The 22,323-nt window shown below is 42.9% G+C and overlaps 1 long non-coding RNA gene across 1 annotated transcript; it reads right to left on the minus strand.

Moving 5' to 3' along the window:
• Window positions 1–2,100: 2,100 nt before the first annotated feature.
• Window positions 2,101–14,393, minus strand: LOC116270695. Its single transcript, XR_004178858.1, has 3 exons — window positions 13,408–14,393; window positions 9,517–9,671; window positions 2,101–3,386 (listed from the first exon to the last, which is right to left on the minus strand). It is a non-coding gene; the product is annotated as an uncharacterized LOC116270695 (long non-coding RNA).
• Window positions 14,394–22,323: the final 7,930 nt, after the last annotated feature.

A 22,323-nucleotide genomic window follows, 5' to 3' on the forward strand; every position in this document is an offset into this window, starting at 1 on the left:
CCTTTTAGTACGTCTTCACCTCCCTGGACATTTCCACTCCCCAGGAGCACGTGACCCTTATCATTTTTTATAGGGCCTTTCCCCCAGAGAGTTCTCAAATTCAAGACTTGGTAAGGTCTGAACATATTACCCTTATTGGATTTTCTGTATTTAAGAAATCTAAATGTCCCTCATTTTAAAAATATATATTCTCATAAAAATTTTAGAACATAAAATTAATAAAAGAATATCATTTGATATTCTTCCATCCAGACACAACCATTCTTAATATTTTAGTAACAGTTTCCTTCCAGTCTTTTTTGCTTTTCAAATGTATCTTTGCTTCCATGTTGCATTAGGAAGCAATTTGAATAGGAGAGTTCAAAACTAAATTTCAGGCATGTGGGACCGATGTTTGGCTCTGTGAATGCACACACACACACACACACGCACACATATATACACATCCACACACACACACACACACACACACACACATATATATATATATATATAATATATATAGTGGCCCCAGAGTGGTGTAAGCTGGCACCAATGTTAGTGGGCCCAGACAGGCCAATACACACACAGACACACATACACACGTGTATATATATATATATATATGTATGTGTATATATATGTGTGTATGTGTATATATATACACATATATGTAGACAGAGAGTGTGTGTGTGTATGTGTGTGTGTAGGGGTGGAAAAGACTGGAAAGTTGGGTTTGGGGGGATTGTCGTAAACCCAACCTAGCATCTTTGAAACCCATGGCATGAGTGACTGCCACAACTCTCTCACTCCTGGGGCTGAGTGCTTTCCTTGGCAAAGGGGTGCCCAACAGCCCCAAACACTTAGCATAATTCATGTCCTTTGGGTGTCACTCAAATGGGGACCACAACATGATCAAATGGTGGCTGGATAACCACAATGTCTGCTCGTGCCATCTCTGCTCATGAAAAACTGCTCGGAAAAGAAGAAGCAAGATACAGAATTTTTAAAAAAAATCATCCAAAAGGAGTTAGACTCCTTTGGGAACTCATCAATGCCATCTTGTCACTGGTCAGAGACAGAGCAATTGAGAGATCAGGAGCTGAGTTATCTGCTTTCTCAGTCCAGAAAGAAGAAAACTGGCTCCGTCAGGGCCAGCCGAAGGAACATGCTTCCAGGATCACACAGAGCGCCTCAGCATTTCTCGCTGTCTCCACTGTGTTTTTCCGTTGACAATTCTGAAGCCTTGCCACAGCAACCAGCTGTCTCTGTCAACCCCAGCGTTTTCCTGTCTCTCACGCTTTCCCTTGCTTTCCATCACACAAAAGAGTTCTGTTAACTAGAAGCCTTTGCAGTGTGGCTGTGAGGTCGTGGTGGTAAGAACCTCTGTTGCCCAAAGCTGCCGGTGGCTGTCTGGGGCTCCAGACATTTTTAAGATCAAAATCAGGAGGAAAAAATATCAAACCACTTTTTGAAGCTGCTGCTCCAGCGTTCTTTGGAGTGCCCAGTCTCCTCCCTATGCACAGCCCCAGGCACTGTCTGACCCAGCCTTTTATGCACTTATACTCCAGAACATTTCCAAAAATACATATCCACTTTAACAGAAAGTCATCTGAGCCAGTGTTCCTTTAGCGGAAGGAGGCTCTGTTTATGCTCTAAGTCCTCTTGCTTCCAGGAGACGAACATGGGAGGGACATGAAACCCCCAGTTGAGTAGGCAACAGCCTTATGCTTGTTAGTCCTCTCATATCCCCACCAGGTGGAAAGGCTCCTACCAGGCGGAATGGCTTTCTCTGAGTAAAATGGCTCCCTCTGGGTAGAACAATTCCCCTTGACTAGAAGTATTTCCCTTAGGTAGAATAGTTTCCTACCCCCCCCACCTCCCTGGGTAGAATGGCTCCCCTTGGTAGAATGGTTCCACCAGGGTAGAATGGCTTCCCCTGGGTAAAATGGCTCCCTCTGGCTGAGCTTCTCCTGCCTCAGGACTCCTATGGCCATAGAGGGCAAAGAGGAGCCCAAAACCTCTAGGTGACAAGTGGGTAACAATTCTAGTACTTCCACTCACTGGTTGGTGTGACCTTGGACACATCTTAACATTTTTGACCTTTGGTCAGTTTTCTCACCTATAAATTGAGACAAATAATACTTCTCTACTGGATTTGTGAGAATTAAGGTAGCAACATATGCTTAAAGCCTAATACAGTGAGCACATGGTCAATTTGTGGATGCAATAGCTGGTATTACTATGTCTAAGTTATTACTATGTCTTTCCATATCTGGATCTCCCTCCTAGTTAGGGACTCCATATGACTCATCCAGCTTTTTATGTGAGGGAATCTATGTACTTAGACACATAAAGAATAGAAACATCCAATGAGGTAAAAGTCTGACCCCTAGGAGTTGCCCTGCCCCACGAGCCAGACATAATCCTGCTACTGGGCACAGAAGAAGATGACCCAAGGCTAAGGGCCCTTAGAAGGACTTCATGCCTCCAAAGATTCTTCCTCAGTCTGACTGGCTGATGCCAGAACTCCCACCACAACACATTCTTTTCTATGATCTCTGTTAAAGAAATAATTCCCCAGAGGGCTTACACATGATCAGATATTTGTCCTTGTTTGTGACTGGGAAGGATGTTGACAGGAAAAAAAAATCTGTGGCTGTTTGAAAGTCAAGGAGTCATGGAGTCATAGTCAGGCCTGGGAGGAACTTTCTTTGAGATCATCCTATGGTTGTTTGTTTGTTTGTTTTTGTTTTTGTTTTGACAAGGAATAATCTGAAGCCCAGAGGCTTTTAAAGTTGCAGCAAAGGTGCTGTGCAGTGTGAGAAAAGACACATGAAGCAGAAATCTGGGAATCTGGAAGACCAACCTTACTGAATTTTAGAGATGTGCCTTCAGGCCATCCGTATCCACATTCTCTCCCCCAGTTTTAGAATGAGTTTTTAGAACAATTTTAACTCTGTGGAATTGTGAAAAAATTCAAATGTCGACAGTATAAGTGGAGTTTATATTGTATATAGTAAAATAAAATTTAAGGCTTATGTTAGGAATGTTCTTCGGTAATATTAACATAGGTAAGTTTTGATTCCACAGTTTACTAATGGAGTTCCAGGGCAGAGTCTGTTTCTCTCATATCCAGGGCCCTTGTCCGCACCTGGCTGTCCTGGTGTGTCTGGCATGGAACACAGCCAGAAGTGGCCTTGACTGCAAGTTGTTTGTCAGAACGACAGCTTTTTCTGCTAAATGATCCCTCCCTCTCATGCATGTTGGCACCAAAAATGCCAGAAAATGAAAATTGCAATAAGTAAAGGACACTTGCCTCTCTGCTTCAGTATCAGATTAGAGTTCTTCAGCACACTCTCCTTTCCTTTTCTCTTCCATGAAAAGGGGAAATTGGAGGAAATTTTCTGTGGGAAATGGGAGAGCAACCTGATTAGGTCAGACTAAATGGGGAAGTTTTCTAAATGGTCTTTTGAAGTTAGCCTTCTGCCTGTCTCCATTCCCTAACTGCCCCACGTCTAACACATAGAGGAACAAGGCACGTGTACTTGGAAAATTCACTGGGAACTGGCTAAAGGAATTACCAAGAGAGAGAAGTCATGAATTCACCAGTATACACTGAACACTTGCCATGTGCCTGGAGCTCTGCTAGTCATCAGGTGAGGTGCAAATATGGCTGTTCTGTAGTGTGCAATGATGGTGAGAAGGGAGTTAGAGATTTAAAAAGAAGATTATTTGAATATTTGGTCGCTTTATGGTATTCTATATGTCATCAAGGCTTTGCTCATTCTTTTTAATTCTTTTTTAAAATTTTTGTCTGACTGTGTTATTTCAAAAGGCCTGTCTTCAAGTTCTAAGATTCTTTCATCTGCTTGATCCAGTCTATTGAAGCTTTTGGATGTATTACATTTTATATTTTATTTAATGAATTCTTCAGTTCCAGAATTTCTATTTGGTTCTTTTTTATGATATCTGTCTTTTTAGGCAGATTTCTCATTCATAGTCTGAATAGTTTTTTTCTGAGTTCTTTGTATTGTTTTGCAGAATTCTCTTGTATCTCACTGAGCTTCTTTCACATCAATAAATTGCATTCCTTCTTTTCAGGATTTTGTATATTTCATTTTAATTGGTATCTGTTGCTGGAGAGCTAATTGTGTTCCTTTGAAGGTGTCATATTTCCTTATTTTTTCATGTTTCCTGCCCTTATACTGATATCTGTGCATCTGGTGTAATAGTCACTGCTGCCAGTTTTTTGAATTTGCTTTCATAGGAGAAGACTTTTTCCTGAGGATGAATCTATGGTGTTAGTTGAATAAAGCATTTGGCTTTGATTCTGAGTGTGTGCAGTAGTATAGTCTCTATATGATTTCTTTGGCTGCAAACAGTGTCAGTGGCATCTGTAATTTTCTTGGTGGCTTAATGGAGAATGTGGAGAAGTTTTGCTGGGGACTAGAATGCCAGGTGAGCTAGTCCTTGGACTCCAGTGGTGGCAGTGGTGGGCCAAGCATGTTGGTCCTTGGGTCCCCAAGTGGTGTATGCTGGCACCAATGTTAGTGGGCCCAGGCAGGCTAATTCTTGGCCCTCTAGGTGGCTTACTTAGATGCCAGTAGTAGCAGCAGGGGGTCAGATTGGTGGATGGGTTCTCACGTCTCTGGGCAGATGGTGTGGTCTGGATGTTAGCAGTATCAGTGGCAGGATGGTCCTCTGGGTCCAAGTGGTCTGTACTGGTATTGGCAGTGGCTGCAATGAGCTGGGCTGGGCAACTTCCAGGCCCACAAGAGGCACGTACAGGTAGTTGCCAGCTGTAACGGTAGCAGCCTGGTAGATAAGTCCAACTTCAGTCTCCCAGGAGAAGTACGAATATTGGTGGATTGGGTTGGGCAATCTCCTCGTTCACAGACTGTGTACTGTGATATGGGGCAGGGGACAGCAAGGAGTGGGAGGACTTGTTTTCAGTACTCCTGATGGTGTGAACAGGCACTAGCTATGGTAAACAGGGGTGAAGCAATTCTCAGGACACCTGTAGAATGCTTGGGTGGGAGCAGCAGTGGCTGCACTGCCTCCCTGCCACCAGAGAGAGTGGTGCTGCCTTCAGTGATTGCAGCCTAGGCTGGCATGTGGGGAGCTCACATGCTACTCATGCCTCAGCCCTGTTGGCAAATGCACTTCAGTCACTGCTGCAGTAGTCTGTGCCTGGGTCTTGCCTTTGCCCCAGGAGCAGTAGCCCCGTGATCACTTACACTTAAGCCTGGCACCTAAGCCCTAGAGTTAGCAGCTTCTCTTGCACCTTAGTCCCTGCACTACTGGGCCCCAAAAGAGTGCACAGTGTATTGGGGGTGGGGCTCTAAAATGGTGCTTTGCTGTAGCTGCTTAAGTCTCAGGGAGGGTGTGGACCCAGAGCAAGCATCCTCACTAGGGCAGTGCCATTGCACAATCTCCTGGCAATTTCCAATGTTAGTTTCAGGGCCTGTGAGGGTCAAGGGGCTCTCTAACGGCTAGGACTGCAGGAGTTCACAGTGGGAATATGGACTACTGAGTGTATGACTTACTCTTTCCTCTTATTAAGGAGTTTCTCTTGGCTCCAAGGCAATCTGGCTGACCAGGTTGCCACACTTCCTTCTCCTTCCTTGCTTTAGGTATTTCCGGTCACTTTTCTGTTGAATTCAGTGTTCTCTTAGATGATCTATTTGATATGTGATTACCTACTCTATTTTGGTTCTTCTTAGTGGAGAAGGCAAGTGTGAAATGTCTTTAATCAGCCATCTTGAAGACCCAGACTCCCAAGCAAGCCTTAACAAAATACTAGCAAACAAAATTCAACAGCACATTAAAAAGATGTGATCAAGTAGATTTATACCAAGGAAGCAAGGATGACTTAAAACACACAAATCAATAAACATGATATATCACATCAACGGATTGAAGGACAAATACCATATGACCATCTCAATAGGTGTAGAAAAAGTACTTTATAAAATTCAATATTCTTTCATGATAAAAACTATCAACAAACTATGCATAGAAGGAACATGTTTCAAAATAATGAAGGGTGTATATGACAGACCCACAGCTAACATCATACTGAGGACAAACTGAAAGCTTTTCCTTTAAAAACTGGAACAAGACAAGGGTGCCCAAATTCATCATTCCTATTCAATATAATACTAGAGGTCCCAGCCAGAGCAATTAGACAAGCAAAAGAAATAAAAGGCATCAAAACTGGAAAAGAGGAAGTTGAATTTTCACTCTTTGCAGATGACATGATCTTATATTAAGAAAACCAAAATACTCTACAAAAAATTTCTATAGCTGATAAGCAAACTCAGTAAAGTTGCAGGGTAAAAAGTCAACATATGAAAATCAGTAGTGTTTCTAGATACCAGTAAAAGAATAGCTGAAAAACAAATCAAGAAGGCAATCCCATTTATAATAGCAACAAAAATAAAAAATACCTAGGAATACATTTAACCAAGGAGGTAAAAGATCTTTGCAAGAAAAACTACAAAGCACTGATGAAAGAAACTGAAGCGAACATAAATAAATGGAAAGACATCCCATGGTTATGGATTCGAAGAACTGATATCATTAAAATGATCATATTGCCCAAAGCAATGTACAGACTCAATGCAATTTCTATCAAATACCAATGACATTTTTTCACAGAAACAGGAAAAGGAATCCTAAAATTCTTGTGGAATCAAAAAAGAGCCTCAATAGCCAAAACAATACTGAGCAAAAAGAATAAATCACACTACCGCAAAATATACTGCAAGGCTATAGTAACCAAAATAGCTTGGTATTTTTATAAAAATTGACACATAGACCAATGGAACTGAATAGAGCATCCAAAAAATAAATCCATATATTTATGACCAACTTATTTTCAACAAAGGCCCCAAGAAGACACACTGAAAAATTGACACTCTGTTTAATAAATGACTGTAAGAAAATTGGATATCCATAAGCAGAAGAATGAAATTGGACCCCATCTTTCACCATATATAAAAATATACTCAAGATAGGTGAAAGACTTAAACGCAAGACTCAAAGATATAAAACTACTGGAAGAAATCATAGGTAAAACACTCCAAGACATTGGTCTAGGCAAAGATTTTATGTCAAAACCTCAAAAACACAAACAACTGAAGCGAACATAGACAAATGGGACTATATCAAACTCAGAAACTTCTACACAGCAAGGAAACAATCAACAGAATGAAGAGAAAACCTGCTGGATGAGAGAAAATATTTTCAAACTATTCATCGAAGAAGGAACTCAAACAACTCGATCAACAGCAAAAAATAAAAATAAAAATAAAAATAAAAAGATCCCATTAAAAAGTGGGCAAAGAACATAAGTAGACAACAAGTATGTGAAAAAATCCTCAACATCACTATGCAACAGGGAAATTCAAATCAAAACCACAATGTGATATCGTCCTACCCCAATTAGAATGGCTATCATTAAAAAGACAAAAAAATAACAGATGCTGGTGAGGATGTGGAAAAAAGAGAACTCTTATACATTTTTGTTATTAATGTGAATTAGTTCAATCACTATGGAAAACAGTATGGAAATGCCTCAAAAAACTAAAAATAGAACTACCATATGATTCAGTAATCCCATTAGTGGAGAGCCATCCAAAGGAAAAGAAATCAATATATCAAAGGGATATATGTACTTACATGTTTATTGCAACACTATTCACAATAGCAAGGACATGGAATCAACCTAAGTGTCCGTCGGTGGACAAATGGGTAAGAAAAATGCAGCATATATACATAATAAAATGCTATTCACCCATAAAAAGAATGGAATCATGTCATTTGCAGCAACATGGATAGAACTAGAGGTCACTATGTTAAGTATATAACCCAAGCACAGAAACACAAATTTTACATATTCTCACTCATATGTAAGACCTAAAAAGCTTGATCATATGGAGATAGAGAATAGAATTGTAGATACAAGAGGCTGAGAAGGTTGCGAAGATAGGATGAAGAAACAAAGAAGGTTGGTGATTGGGTACAAACTTACAGTGAGATAGAAGAAAAAAGTTTCCATATTAAACAGTCAATTAGAGTGACTATAGTTAGCAACAACCTATTATGTATTTCAAGTAGCTAAAACACCATCATTACGCACTCTATGCATGTAAAAAACACTCACATGTACCCCATAAATATGTAAAATATTATATATTAACAAAAGGAAAAAGCATGTTAAAAGATAAAAAAGTAAAAAGGGGATGAAAAGAGAAAGTAAAATAGCCCCTGGCTTTAGAGAACTTTTACAGTAGTAGGGGTGACATTTGAATAGCCATGTGAGAGATCAATACAGGCAAACCAAAAGAAGAGAGTGTTGCAGATAAGCAGGAATGAGCCCCATACAGGCATAGTCAGAGGGCTTCTTATAAGAAGTGGGACTGGACCGCACAGCATGGACATTTGTTGAGTGCCTCTTCAGATCAATGAAAGCATGGATAGAATTAAGATGGTTGAAGAAAGAGGGAACGAAGGCAAATGTTGGGATGCCTGGATAGAGAGTCTTCTGCCTAAGGTCAGAATCATCCTGGGCCCTGATGGAGGGATCTGGAGCCCTAGATTAAAGGGGTCAGCTACAAAGCAGTTAGAGAGGAAACTTGAGGGGGCTGAGTGTAAAGTTGCTTGAATTCCAGGTAGGGTAATTTAGACTTGACATGTTAGGTAAGGGTGAAATGTGCCTGATTATTCAATAATTATTTATTACATGCTTACTTGGTGTCAGGACTCTTCTCTCCATTGGGATGAAAATGATTAGGAACGTCAGTGAGCCAGAAGGGAGGGTGTACCTCAGAGTGAGGGGAGTTTTATCTAAACAGCAGGCTGGGGAGCCTTGAGGGATGTTTCTGAGGGTGAGGATCTGGACTTGTCTGATGACTACAGGAATAAAGTGGAAGAAGAAAAAATAAGAGATTATTTTTCTTCCAAAGAATGAATCAGCAGGACTTAGTGGTAGACTGCTAAACTTGTTAAAGACCAGGAAGGAGGAATCATGTGAAATGTGTCCTTCTTGTTCTCATTTCCCTGAGCTGAGTAGCAATAACAACAAAACAACAACAACAACAACCAAAAAAAAAAAAAAAAAAAAACAGCTAAAAGGTAGAGGTTCCAAGCCACTGAACCTGTTATTTTCTGCTATGATAACTCCCTGTACCGCAGTATCACCACACAGCGTGACCCTGGGAAGCAGAGAGAAGAACTTGCAGGTGTTCACTTAGTGGTACCCACTGGAACCTGAGAAACCATTTAGAGGCTTATCATCCCCTGCCCTCAAGAAAGCATGTGCTGCTGCAGTGCAGCCGTACTTTTGTTTTCTAAGAGAGCAAACAGAGAGGAAGAGGATGGACAAGAAACCAAGATTAAGTTGTTCTTCATTCATTCAACCGACGTTTATTAAGGGTCAGCTTTGCGCAAAGCATCAGCAACTGTATGTACCTAAGAGCTAATGATCAAAGTCTCCAGGTGCTGCAAGATTCTGAAGACATTTGCAAATACCTTGTGCTGTAGCCATATTTGTATCCCTCGTGCTTGATCTGTAGGAACATTTGATCTGGGCTTGATAAGTGGACACACAGGTGAAGGAAGAAACAAATGAAAGGTGGCACCTATGAAGGCTGGAGGACTCTGGGACAACTCCTGGATGAGATGAGCTGTGATGAGGACACAAAGGGTAAGCGAGAGTTAAATGGACAGGATAAAAATTCTACAGGTACATTAGAGCCACAGAAACAGAGAGGTCAGGATAAATTTAGCCTCTGTAGGCAAAGTTGTCTGATGAATCATTGCCTGAATTCCTTATGTATACTCATATTCAGCAAATGTGGTCTATGTCTCATCTGGTCTTCCTTACAAGCCCCCATATCGCCTGAGAGGTGACAAAGAGACTAAAGTTTAATCTACCATGGTTTAAAACATGGTTCATTCTGTTAATGTCAACATTCCCTGAAGGTAATGTCCCAAATTTGGGGATTACTCAGTCTCTCCTATTCTTTCCTCTTCTTTCTGAGATAATGCCTGGGTATATGGCAGGGTGGGAGTGAGGGACTCACTTGGCTCTAGGATGGGACAGTGAAGAAGTGTCGACGTTGTCTTTGGATTCTCTGTTGGCCTCCAGTGATGAAGCCAGTGGCTGGTGTCACCCCCTGGGTTTGATCAAGGGCAGTAGTCCTTTCTAGCTGACTTCCCTGGCCTGCCTGGTAGACCTCTCTGTTTCTGTCGCTGCCACAGCTTCCATCTTCCCACCTAACCTCTGCTCTGAGTCCCCTTCCCTGGTCATAGTGAGTCCTATGGCAGGCCTTTTGACAGTCAGCTCAGCAGCCTTTCCTGTCTCACTGTTGAGGCTGCAGGTGGGGTGCTATGGGGACATCTGGGTCCCATATGTGCCACTGAAGCTCAAGGAGACCCACCTAAGCTAAGCCTTGAAGTGTGTTTATGTTTCACCATGCTGCAATACCAAGTCAGTGTTGCTGTGGCTGTAACCCAGGGGCAGCCTGTGAAACATCTCCTTGGACCAGAGCTCCCTTGTGGTAAGAGAGAAAAACCGGAGGGCTGATGCACATATACCCCTTTGAGCCAAACCCAACTTCCTTCTCTAACTCTGTTCTCTCTCTGTGCCTTCTTTTTTCCCATCACCCCCTAAATCCCCTGCAAAATAACTTCCTTCTTCAGTAGAGCAGTGACTCTCACAGCTTATCTGTTACAGGCCAGTGGGTTGCTTTCTCCAGACTCTGAGAAAATTCCACGAACAGAGACGTTTAGCCTTAATTCTTGGCAGACTTAAAAGGAACATCATGAAATTCAGAAAATCACATCTCAAGACAACATCACTTGTTTAGATGCAAATTCAATTATTGTTTCTACCAACAATAGCTGACTTTTGACTCTTTCTTTCTTCTGTTAAAAATAAAAAAATCTCATTGTCCCCCAGGGCAAATGGTCTCCTGGAAAAAATTTTTTAAAAAGCAAAAAAGACAACAGCACATTGAAACACATGACAGGTGTTTCACAAGCTTCTATCTTCAAAAGAGCCCAGCATTATTCTGCAGAAGATGAAACCAAGGCACAGAACAGTAAAGAGACTTGCTTAAGGCCACACAGTTCATAGGCCCAGCTCTTCACTTCTAGGTTTTTTGCACCTTCCATAACATCATAGCATACCTAAAGTGAAGACCACAATTGGGAGCTAAGGAAAATAGGACCAGATAGGAAGAACAGGGCTGGAAACTAGGCAGAGAAGTTAAGAATGAATAAGGCAGGAATGGAAGGCTATGGATGGTTTATAGGGAAAAGGTTGGGGGGTCAGGATAGAAGCAACATTTAAGGATAATTCCCCAGAGATCAGCTGCAGGAGGTTTCTTTTCCTTACCACCTAGGGGAAGCAAGTTGTTTGTTGCAGAACATCTCAGGAGGAGTGTTTCCAGAGATCTCTCCTCCTGGGCTCCTCCTCTGTGAATCCCCTGCTGATGAACAGCACAAGCAAACCTACAAAGTGGGTCTGAAGATACCCAGTCCCTTCCTCACTCAGGGCGGGGTGGAGTGGAGCAGTGGAAAGACCCTCTGTCCTGCTCAGGGACCTCGGCTACTCCTCAGCTTTCACAGTGATAACCCATTCTCCCTGGTGCCTTGGCGCAGCAGAGGAGGCAAGCACTATATAAATGCTAAACAGATGAGGCCGTGCTTGTCCCAGGAATAAATAGACCATCCGCTCCCGCTGTCAATTCTGTATCTTTCATGAACACTGACATGTCTCCCAAGAAGGGGAAAATGTTGGTGTCACTTTTCCATTTATTTTTGTGATTTTCTCTCAATCATGGCAGCAGAATGTTCTATTTTTTGTTGTGTGAGTTTTTTTTTTTTTTGGTGTTATTGATTGATTTCTTTTTAGAAGGACTTTATGGTTTGTTATTTTAATTTCTTGAATTCACATTCAGAAAATGGGATGTTTTCTTCTGATTGCCCTTCCAAAATTACAACAATAATAACCATCATTTGTATAATGCCCTCACAGGCATTATCTCATAAAAATTTATTAGACCTGGACTCAGATGAAATGGATTCCTGTCTTGATTTCACCGTCTACTTGCTGTGTGACCTTGAATACATGACTTGGCCTCTCTGAGTCCTAGTTGTTTCATTTGTATAATGAATATCATGAGACATCTGTTTTTCCTAGCACAAATGCTTGTGCGAGGAGTAAATAGTATAATTTATATGAAAACTTGAGATAGGTATTGATTTTTAGATGAGAAATTTGAGGCACAGAGAAGCTAAGTGGCTTACTCCAAGTGCTATAGCTTATAAGCAGCACAGGTCACATATAAACACAGGTCTTCTGACAACAAGTGATCTATCCATGAACCTGCAGCTTTGAGTGATGACTGAGACTTGGAGATGGACATGGAAGCCAGTATTACAAAATAGAATCACAGTTAGCATTTATTACCACTACATGTCAGCTACTCTTCTAAGAATTTTTCTGAATTAATTCATCTAGTCCTTATAATAACCCTGTAAAGCTATCTCATGTTCATTTTACAGAGATTAAGTCATTTTCCCAAGATCACAGGACCAGTAAGTGGAGTTACCTAAATTTGCACACAGACTGACTGCAGGAACTGTGTCATTAACCACTACCTTATCCTGCTTCTCTCAGATCACTCCTGTTCCACACTGCTGCAGGTCAGAGCAGATCTTTTTCTAAATCAGCTCCAGGGGAGGTTGGGACTCACCTGGCCTCTAGGAACCTTTGAAATAAGGAGACTGGGGTGCAGGAGTATTGGGCCATTTCCCTCTGGAAACTCCCTTCAAGGTCTGTCCTGGGGCTTAACTCTCTAGGTCTGTGATTCTCACACTTGCCCACATCAGAATCCCTTGGAGGGCTTGTTACAGGGCAGATGACTGGGCCCCATCCCTGGAACTTCCATCTTTCAACCTGGGGTGGGACCTGACCATGTGAATTTCCGACAAATTCTTAGGTGACGTGGGTGCTGCTACCCAGGGACGGCATTTTGGCAAACTACCCAAAATGATAAACCATGGGACGACATCTGGGTCCCAGGTTCAGCCATCTCTGAACTGCCCCAATCTCTGAACTGCCCCGATCTGAATAAAGAAGAACTTGATCTGGACCCTAGAAAAGCCAAAAGTCCATTCGCCGGGTCTCTGTGAAAATGTTTAGCGCTGAAAAGAGCTGGGGGTGTCCTCCCCAGGCCAGAGCTCCTCCGCAAGGGCGCTTACTGGGGCTGGCCGTGAACCGCGGGCTGAGGGCAGTGGGCTCTGCATTACGGATGGACGAGCTCCGAAGCCCTCGCTGCAGATAAAGTAAACACAGCCGCTGCAGCCGCGGGAAAGCCGGTGACCAAGCCACCCGGCCCTCCCAGACAGAACCTTTCTTTCAGCAGTTGTTGTTTTCCTCTGCTGCTGCCTTCTCATCGCCTTGTACTGACAATAGTCGTAAATAACCGCAGTGCTGTAGAGAAATCATTTTAACAGGAGAGAGTCAAATAAATACATTAGACCTGACAGCTTAACTACGCGGAGTCCATTTGTATGTGGTGGCCGGCAGCTTCCCGAGGCTGACGGGGAACACGGAAGCCACAAGAGGGAGCGCCGAGCTCGCTGTGAGCCAGGCAGACGGCGGGCGGCCTCTCCGAGCCCACCCCAAGCCCTGGAGTCCAGGCTTCCGCCTCCGCTGAAAACAAAGCTTTCAGGCTCCGACTGGCGTGGAAAAATAACGCCAACCCCGCCTCCATTCCCCACGCCTCCAAAGACTAACGATTTGGGGTTTAACTCGGCTGGGGGTTTAGGGTTACACCTGGGGTTGAGGTGGTAGGACCTGTCTTCTGGTCCTGTGTTCCCCGCAGGGGTGGTAGAGTCACCAGTACACAGCAGAAGCACCAGATGCTCATGCGTGTGCCACCCACGTGCTCCTTTCCTGGCCCTGGTTTTCAGCAATGGTAGTTTCTGCATAGCTCAGCTGATCTGGCCGATCGTGGAGCTTCTAAGACCAATTCTCTGGTTCCCAGGAGTACTTATCTGCCTCTTTTCCTCTCGGTGGCTGAGAGCCAAGATGTCCTGATTCTCAGGCTGCTCACTCTTTCAGGAAGTGCTGAGGCTCGGTCACCAGGAAGGCATGATAGACTCAGGGTACCAACTTCCTCTGGGCAAGAAAGCATCCATGGAGTGGATCCTCAGAGTCTTGTGGGTTGGCTGTGCTCGGCCTGCAGCCCTCTGCTTCCCCCTTGTCAGGGCTCAGCAGCCTGTGAACTAGAGGGCTTCTTTTGTGATTGAACTGCACACCAGTGAGTGGGAGAGGGGCTCTCAGTGCAGAGTTGCCTATCTTGGGTTCAAACCTGTTGGCATCCAAACAGCTGGAGGGCAGGGATGGGGAGGGCAGTGGGAGATGTGGTCTTTGCATCCTCCCAGTTCTTCTCACAGAGCTGGGTATTCAGAAGGGGACAGAGAAACATAACCAAATGCTCTGCTGCTAGTTGGTGGAGGTTTGGTTTGTCTTTGCCTTCTTGCTAGATCCCAGACTTCAAACGCCTTATCAGCATGGACTGGATCTTAGTTGCTGTTAAAAACCTAGAACCTAGCCGAATACTCACTATGCGGCAGTCTTTTTGTCAGTGCTTGATTATAGGGGACACATTTTAGAAATACTTACTAGTTGTCTTTGAGTCTGTGGTCATGAGCTGAATATTTCATATTCTCTAAAGGAAGTGTAGATATGACAGGTCAGATATAAAGAAACACTTGCTGACAATAAAATTATTAGATGCTATAATAAATTCCAAAATAGGATTGTTGTCTATATCTTGGGGACAGATTGGATCAGACCATGTCATTGTCTCCTTGAAGCTGGTAATATTTCCCTGTGGCTTTGAATGGAATTCATGGTGGAGTGGGCTCCTATAGAACTGTGTGCTCAGCACTATCTTTTTTTTTTTTTTTTCTTTAATTTGAGGATTTTACCCTCTGTCTATCCATAGGCTGAAGAATAGTAGCTGCATGAAGACAGCCCATCCCCCAGTGGCCAGTTTTATTATATTGGTTGAGGACTTGGCATAGGACCCATGCTGGTTTGAATATTGTAATGCCCCGTAGCCATAGCAGATTGTTCCATAGTGGATACCTGACATAACCTAAGTTGATCCAAATTCTTCCCTGGGAATTTTGGCACTGAAATGGGTAAAAAGAAGTCAGTTTCTCTTTGCATTCCTTGAATGTGAGACTGAAAGCCAGGATGTGCTGGCAGCCATGTTTCTCACTTTGTGGACAAGAAGAGTAAATGAGAAAGCCTTTGAACAACACACATACATACCATGCTGAGAAAAAGACAGGCAGAGAGATAGAGAGGAGCAGAAATTTGTGATACCTAGATGACTGGATTACTGACAACATGCGAGTCTCTGCTTCCAGTTGTTTCTGAAGCCTAGCTGTATCCTTCTTCTTGAGTCCTCTGATACATCTTAGCACTTCTATAATACTTTTTCTTAACAATGAAAGCAACTGTCTCTGTCCCAAACCTGAGCTCCAGTCTGGGTATCGTTACTTGCAATTAAAAGGACCTGGCTAACTGTAGCATATAAAGCAATTGACAGTAAGACCCCAACCAATTTTTACAACTCTTATTTTCAATATTCTTCAATGGAATTTATCATCGCTCAAAACAGGCTCAGCAATTTTCTGCCTTTGTACTACGTGCATGTCTTTTCTGCCCAGAATTCTGCAGAATTTATTTATCTCCTTCAGCCTTTTATAAGATGTCCCCTGTCCTCTGAAGCTGCCCCAGACACTCAGAACAGATGCATTTGTTCCCTTAGCACTTTGCTCAGTCCTTGTAGAACATGTTTTTCTGTACTGGGATGGCAGAATTGTCTTCAGCACACGATTAGGATCTTGTCAAGAGTAGGAGCCATGCCCTTGTCATCCTTGCTTCCATAATGCCTGACACATTCTAAACACAGAGGAGAGTTTGTGCAGTGAGTATGAGGCTTATGTCCAAAAGCAGGGAAAGGTCCTCGTGGCCAGTAATTCCCGAAAGGTGGGTTGGTGATGTGGAGGTAGGGAGGGAGTATCTATCACAGAAACAAAGTGAACACAGCCTAGTGGATATCTCCATCTGTTTTCCTTCTTTTTTTAGCCCTGTTTAACTTGCACCCCTTTGTTCAACACACACACACACACACACACACCTCGCCACTTCCCTCTTGTGGCCCTAGCCCCGACCCAGTATTTAGAAGTGACTCACACCTCAGTGTCTTCTATGGTATTATACTCAGAGGCTTCGCCAAGTGCTAGTCACCAGAGGGAACCCTTCAAACTCAAAGGCAAAACAGAAAATTTTAAAAAAAGGGTAGGGGGAAAGAGGAAAGAGGCGGTGAGGCAGAAGTAATATCCAATTTCAACATTTCCTACTTTGCCATGTAAACTTCCAGAGGCAACAACAATACAATTTGTACGTTTTGTATCATGCCTGCTTCCTTGTGGGAGTTTCGTAAATTGATGATGGTAACACAGTAGATTTCTTTTAAGTCCTTAGACATTCAGTCTTTATTGCTTTGTAAAGTCTGCTTTGGGCACAGATGAAATGAAAGTGGTGAGATTTTGCTCTGTCCATTCTGCAAGTTCCATCACAGAATTTGCACCTGCTATGCAACTTGCATTCTGAAATAGCAAGTCATATTACCAAAGGTACCTAAGGCCAGCACCGACAGGTCCAGGATAGTGGGTGACCCAGGGAGACTGAACAAGGTCATCTCAGTGGCTGGTTGGAAAGGAAGGGACTTGATTAAAGATCAGTCTAAGGGAACAGCCATGGCTTTCTGTAGCCTCCATATGCAATGAGGATTTTTGGAAAATTATGCAAAATTCATTTCCCTCCAGCCCTGTAATAAAATATATGCAATGTGTAAATAGCAGAGTTTCTAATGTGGAAGTCCTAACACTCACCTGCTCTATTTAATTATTGGAATACAATGTGGTTTTTTTCCACAGCTGAATAGCAGCACTAATAGGAATATTACATTGATGGACAAACTCACTCTCCAAGCCAACACATTTTTTGCTTTTATGCTGATTTTATGAAATACAAATGTGTGTCATTTGTAGTTCACAACAGAAAACAATGAGCTCTGCAGTGTATCACTATCTGCCTATGCAGAGTCGGCCTCTTAAATTCAGCCTGGGAGAAAAGCCTTCACAATTGTTAATAAAAGGAATCAGACCTTTTCAGACAGAGTTATAAAACTGTGAGACAGATGAAAATAATCTCAGACAAGTGGATTTTCAATTCTCTTACCCTGAATCCCCCCAAATCACAGCACCCCCCACCAACGCCACACACACTCACATATACAGGATTCATTCCCTTCTTGAACGAATTAATTTATTCCAGAGTGCAAGGGTGACTTAACTCATGCTGGCTATATGCAAATGACAAGATGTAGCTGATTCTTGTTTGTGAGGAAAGAACAAACCAGACCTCCATGGTGTGGCAGTACTAAGCCAAACGAGGAGATGCTGTACTCGTGGTGCCCAGCCCAAAAGCTTTGGCCTTTCAGCTGCCGACCTCCCCATGGTGGTCCCAGAGACACTGAGCTGAAGTGATGCCTATCACTAGTTGAGTACCTTAAAATACTGCCATTGGTTCCAAGACCTTCTGTAGCAACTGTTTCCATATAAAGTGGATGCAAATGGATCAGCAGGACATTGTGTATGCATTGTTCATCAGTATAATGAAGTTTCATTATGGCTGGGCTTGGTGTGTATGTACATTCACTTGTCAAATAAGATCCTGCATGCAAAAGAGCTTTACCAACCCTACAGTGCTTTGTAAACTACAAAACGCCATAGACACACGGGTTTGCTATTATCAGAGTTGTGATTATGAATCCCTGAAGGGCAGACATTACAGCAGGCAGACCTGGGGTGCTCTCAGATGGAGCAAGTTGGGCTTGCAATCAGAAATGAGCTTAAGATTTACTGACTTTATTATAGGGAATAAATGCTTGGAGACAGAAGGGGACCGTTTATGACTGTCGTTAATATCTTACTTGGAAAATGCACATCGTGTTGCCTGCCACCTAGTGGCAGGAGAATAAATTTGCAATTCCCTTAAGTCCCTGAGAAAGGACTTAACAGATCATTTCTGAGAAGGGCTGGCATTAGGAATGAGGAACTGTAGGTGGAAGCCCACGGTGCAGTGAATGAGAGTGACTGTCATTGCTGCCTCTGCCAGCCCAGGGACCTGACCTCAGGCCCCACCACAATTTTTTTTTTTTTTTTTTTGGAGATGAAGTCTTGCTCTGTCGCCCAGGTTGGAGTGCAGTGATGTGATCTTGGCTCACTGCAACCTCCGTCTCCTGCGTTCAAGTGATTCTCCTGCCTCAGCCTCCTGAGTGGCTGGGATTATAGGCGTGTGCCACCACACCCGGCTAATTTTTGTATTTTTAGTAGAGATGGAGTTTCGCCATGTTGGTCAGGCTGGTCTCGAACTCCTAACCTTGTGATCCGCCCACCTCGGCCTCCCAAAGTGCTGGGGTTACAGGCTTGAGCCACCGCGCCCTGCCAGGCCCCACCACAGTTTTAACCGGCATCTCCACTGTGTACATCTTAAGAGCCCTGTGGGCCGTTTAGACATTAAGTAAAAATAACAACAGAAATGATCCGGATGGTGATTATAATATTAAGTAACATAAACAGTTATAATCATAATACCAGATTGCTTCCCTGTTCCTTTTTGGGCTCTGATGAGTAAACAGACAAAGGACTGAAGAGAGAGAAGGAGGATGCCCAGGAGGTTGCAAACAGAATATAAAATCCTCCCCTCCCTTAACCCCTCACTCCGAGAGGTTGTGCTGAATGATAATCATACCTTTGGAGCACCTGTAGCTTTTGAAGACAGGGGACCCATCTTTAGTGGTCTCAGTCCATCTGGACAAATATTTCACTTTAGGATGCCCTGCACTGCCGGCCTGAACTGCCTTCTCTCCTGTATGGTAGACTCAGCACCTGCAACATACCTGAGCTTCCCAGGAAGAGCTGGGCAACCATTAATAAGAAATAAATATTTGGTCTTTGTCTCCTGTTCCTGGCAGAGAGCTTCTAAAACTCTTCAGTGATGGGGTAATAGGCACATCTTTTGTAATTCATAACAAGCCCCTTTCAACTATTCCTGAGTTTGTGCTAATGACATGACAATTGGTGGGCCCCTAGATAGCTTCAGGATGGGGTGGGTTTCCAGAGGAACCAACCATGAGATTAAAGACTTGGTTTTCAGCCCCATCCCTCAACCTCCAGGAGCGGAGAGGAGATGGAGCTTGAGCTCAGTCACCGATAGCCAATAATTTAATCAATCATACCACCTCATGGAACATCTGTGAAAGACCTAAATAATAATATTCTGAGAACTTTCGAGTTGGGGAATACATCCACATACCGGGAGGGTGATGTGCCCCAACTCCTTGGGGGCAGAGAAACGCCTGTGCTCGGGACCCTCCAAACTTTACTCTATGTATCTCTTTATTTGGCTTTTCATTTGTATCCTTTATTCCTTTATAATAAACCAGTCAATGTAAGTAAATGTTTCCCTCACTTTGTGAGCCATTCCAGCAAATTATCGAACTATAGGTAGTTAGTGTCTGACTTGAGTTGGGTTGAAGGGCAACCAGTTGATGTCCAGATGGTTAGAGAATTTGGATAGTGTCAGAAAAAAAAAAAAACCCCACAAATTTAGTGTCAGAAGCGTTGTAAGTAACAGCAGTTCACCATTGAAAGGCAACCACAACTACTGCAGATCTAGCACTTATTTAAATTTTTAAAAATCTTTTTAAATTAGTAATTTAAGGACAGTCAGCCCTCCATATCTGCAAGTTCTGCATCTGCAGATTCAATCAACCTTGGATCAAAAATATTTGTTTTAAACCCAATAAAAATGATAATACAATTAAAAATAATGCAAATTTAAAAATACAGTGTAACAGCTATTTACATAGCATTACAATGCTATTACATAGCATTTATATTGCATTAAGTAGTTTAAGTAGCCTAGAAGTGATTTAAAGTATATGGGAGGTTGTGTGCAGATGCACCATTTTATTTGTTAGTTTATTTAATGATGGGGTCTCACTCTGTTGCCCAGGATGGAGTGCAGTGGTGTGATCATAGCTCACTGCAGCCTCAAACTCCTGGGCTCAAGCAATCCTCCCACCTCAGCCTTCTGAGTACCTAGGACCACAGGTGCGTGCCACTACGCCTGGCTAATTTTTAATTTTTTGGTTGAGACTGGAGTCTTGCTATGTTGCCCAGGCTAGTTTCGAGCTCCTGGCATCAAGTGATTTTCCCTGCCTCCACCTCCCAGAGTGCTAAGATTACAGTCATGAGCTACTACATCTGTCTTACTATGCCATTTTATAACAGGGACTTGAGTGCTGAATGAGAATGTTGAAGTCACTGATAAGAGCTAGCACTTATTGAATACTTACTATGTACTTGGCCCTCTACATCCTATCTCAGGTAACTTTCATAATGGTCGTATGAGGTGAGGGCAGTTGCAACTCCCATTTTACAGATGGAGAAATGGAGGATTCGAAAAGTTAACAAGTTTCGTCACATAGTAAGTGACGGAAACAAAATCCAAATACAACTTGCACACACTTCACTCTTCGCACCTTATGGACTTCATTTTGCTTGTACGCAATACCAAATATCAGAATCTTGGTGTAGAAAAGAACTTTTGAACTAGCCTAATTCAATTGCTCATCTCAAGACAGGTATTTTCTACGGCAGTGGTTCTCAGACTCTGGCCCTTTCTAACTGGTTGCATTAAAATCATTAAAAAACAAACAAAATCAAGCCAAATCAAACCCAACCAATTAACCAACCAAACAACAACAACAACAACAACAAAACAAGTTTGTGAGACACCCCCCCCTTCCCTTCCTGCCCTGACATTCTGATTCAGCGACTTTCCACTCAGGCCTACAGATTCATACTAAAAAGCTACCCGAGTGATTCCCAAGCCCAGCCAGGTGGGAAGCCTGTGCTCCACAGCGTCTCTATAGCACTAGAGAGGGGGCGGAGTAATACAGGGCTGGGGCAAGCAAGAGAGGGAGGAGTTGGGTTTGAATTATCTAGCAGCACGAAGCAGGAAAGATAAAAGAGAGCACAAGGTTAGGTTGTAGACTGGCTTCAGAGACTGTCAGATCCCTTTTTTTTTTTTTTTTTTTTTAAGGGAGTGTGAAACAGTAGCATTCTTTTGTTTGTTTTTTAAAATATCAAGCAGAGATACACCAGGAGCTAGTGCCTTGCTTCTCTCCCACATACTGCCTAAGCAAATAAGGCCCATTGTTCAGGCCAAAGTTAAGTAAAGCCTTAACTGATCTGGTTTTTGTGCATCCATTTTTAATAGATGGTGGAGAGCAGTGCAGCGGCAACGGTTTGCTGTAGTGCCCTTTACTCACTTGCTAATCTCATGGGCACAGTGAACTACTGCTGCTTCTCGGAGGCTAGGTGGAGTGATAAAGCAATACAGGCAGCTTGGGTGAAATGCCCATGTGGGGTAGGGTTCTCTGAGATATGAACGGGAAATCACATGCTTACTATCCTAGAAATGGGCTACCAGGGATGGGATGTCTTACAGCTGAGTGATCACTAATACAGTGTTGAAGAGGGAAAGCTTTGCCTTTGCTTTATTATTTATTTTATTTAATGTGCATGAGCAAGGGGGAATTACAGCATAATGATTTCCCAGTAACCCAATGAGGTCCAGATACTTATGTACCCTTCTTCATAGGAGAAGGGGAGATGGAGGTTGTAAAAGTAAATCATTTTCATGGCAAAGGAATGGCCCAAAGAACAAAGGCCTGGGACAGAGTTCTTCTGTGCTGTGGGGGAGATGGCAGGAAGGTGAGGGGTGGAACTTCACTGGGAACAAAAGTTGTATTGTTATGCAGATAAAGCCTCCCAAGTAATCTCTTAGAACTGCCTGCAGAAAAATAGATGAAAAATCTGCCTGGGCATGGTGATGACTCCTAGTGTCTTCTCTTCTCTAGGGATTAATACTTCCTGATTATTTGATGAGATTCCTAGGAAGGGGATCTTAAGACAATTGCATTTCTCCAGAGAAAGTCCCTCCTGGTGCTTCAGGAAAGAAAGAGGATCAGAGACACAGGAGAGCAGGAAAAGATCAGAGAGAGATAATAATTATTTTTGAGGCTTTTCCATTGTTTAAAATTCAAAGCAGTTGGCATGCCAAAGCACCATATTTTGGGGCATCATTTTCTTGCCCGAACACTAACT

This window comes from Papio anubis, chromosome 1, assembly GCF_008728515.1.
Source record: "Papio anubis isolate 15944 chromosome 1, Panubis1.0, whole genome shotgun sequence".
NCBI classification, from domain to species: domain Eukaryota; kingdom Metazoa; phylum Chordata; class Mammalia; order Primates; family Cercopithecidae; genus Papio; species Papio anubis.